We start from the raw sequence: 2387 nt of genomic DNA on the forward strand, positions 1-2387 counted from the left end.
TGTTTGTGTTTTCCTGCAATTCCTTAAGGGATTTTTGAGTTTGCTCTTTAAGTGCTTCTTCTTGTTTATTTGTGATCTCCGGTAATTCTTTATAGGATTTTTTGTTTCCTCTTTAAGGGCTTGTACCTCTTTACCTGTATTCTCCTGTATTTCTTCAAGGGAGTTATTCATGTCCTTCTTAAGTTCCTCTATCAGCATTGTGAGATATGATTTTAGATCTAATTCTTGCTTTTCCGGTGTTTTGGGATATATAGGACTTGTTGCAGTGGGAGTATTAGGTTCTGATGAAGCCAAGTAGTCTTGGTTTCTGTTGGTAGGATTCTTGCGTTTGCCTTTTGCCATCTCTTGATTTTTGGTGTTAGATGTTCTTAGTGTCTCTGACTAGAGCTTGTCCTGTCCCTGACACCGTGCAAGTCCCATGAGACTCGTTGGGCCTGTGCCTCCTGGCTGGCTGTTCCAGTCTTAGAAACTCACTGGAGAGAAAATGGCGGCTCTCACCCGAGCCTCTGTGTTAAGGTGCTCCCTGGAGGTTGGCCTTCCACTTGCAGGTAAGGGGCAGAGAAGGTCACTGATCCACCTCTGTCACTAGGAAGCTGGGAGGATCCTGTCCCTGCTGCCCTGTGACTCCCCTGCAACTCGTGGGGCCTGTGCCTCCTGGATGATTGCTCCAGTCTTAGAAACTCACCAGAGAGAAAATCAAACAAATACACCTTATGTATCTATTCAGCACCTTATATATCCTCCTCCAAAACTGATCATATAGTCAGCCACAAAGCAAGCCTCAGTAGATACAAGAACATTGAAATAATGCCTAGTATTTTGTCAAACACCCATGGAATAAAGCTAGACTTGTACAACAACAGAAAGACCATAAAGCCTATAGAGGTATCTAAACTGAACAAATCTCTACTTAATGATCTCCAGGGAAGAAATAAAGAATAAAATTAAAGGCTTACTAGAACTCAATGAAAATGAAGACACAGTATATCGAAATTTATGTGACACGATGAAAGTGATGCTAAGAGGAATGTTTATAGCACTAAGTGCCTCCATAAAGAAGTTAGAAAGTTCTCATATCAGCAATTTAAAAGTATACCTGAGGGGGCTGGAGAGAAGGTTCTGTGGTTAAGAGCACTTACTGCTCTTACAAAGGTCCTGAGTGTAATTCCCAGCAATCACATGATGGCTCACAACCACCTGTAATGGAATCTGATTCCCTCTTCTGGTGTGTCTGAAGACAGTTACAGTGTACTCTTATAAATAAAATAAATAACTTTTTAAAAAAGTATACCTGAAGGCTCTAGAAAAAAAAGCATGCACACCAAAGAGGAACAGAAGGCAGGAAATAATCAAAATCAGGACTAAAATAAATCCAAGAGAAATAAACAAATCTATACGAAGAATCAACAAACCAAAGCTGGTCTTTGAAAATCAACAAGATAGAAAAATTCATAGCCAAACTAACCAAAAGACAGAGAGGCAGTAAAGATCTTTTCCCAATTTGTTGGTTGCCGTTTTGTCCTATTGACAGTGTCTTTTGCCTTACAGAAGGTTTGCAACTTTATGAGGTCCCATTTGTCAATTCTTGATCTTAGAGCAGAAGCTATTGGCCGTTCTCTTCAAGAAGTTTTCCCCTGTGCCTATTTGCTCAAGGTTCTTCCCCACTTTCTCTTCTATTAGTTTTAATGTATCTGCTTTGATGTGGAGGTCCCTGATCCACTTGGACTTGAGCTTTGTACAGGAGAAAGGAATGGATCGATTTGCATTTTTCTACATGTTAACCTCCAGTTGAGCCAGCACCATCTGTTGAAAATGCTGTCTTTTTTCCACTGGATGGTTTTAGCTCCTTTGTCAAAGATTAAGTGACCATAGGTTCAAATTAACAAAATTGGAAATGAAAAGGGAGACATAACAACAGACACTGGGGAAATTCAAAGAATCCTTAGATCTTTAAAAATCTGTACTCCACAAAATTGGAAAATTTCCAACAAAATGAATCACTTTCTAGACAGATATTACTTACCAAAGTTAAATCAAGATCAGGTAAACTATTTAAACAGTTCTATAATCCCTAAAGAAATAGATGCAGTCAAAAAATGCCTTCCAAAAAATAAAAATAAAAAAATAAAAGGAAATAAAAGAAAAGAGAAAAAAAGAAAAAAGACCAAGGCCAGATGGTTTTAGTGCAGAATTCAACCAGATTTTCAAAGAGGAACTAATACCAATACTCATCAATCTATTCCACAAAATAAGAACAGAAGGAACCCTGCCAAACTCATTCTATGAAGCCACAGAATACCTAAACCACACAAAGACTCATCAAAGAAAGAGAACTTCAGACCAATTTCTTTTATAAATATTTATGCAAAAATAATCAATTTAATACT

This window comes from Mastomys coucha, unplaced genomic scaffold (assembly GCF_008632895.1).
Source record: "Mastomys coucha isolate ucsf_1 unplaced genomic scaffold, UCSF_Mcou_1 pScaffold22, whole genome shotgun sequence".
NCBI lineage: Eukaryota > Metazoa > Chordata > Mammalia > Rodentia > Muridae > Mastomys > Mastomys coucha.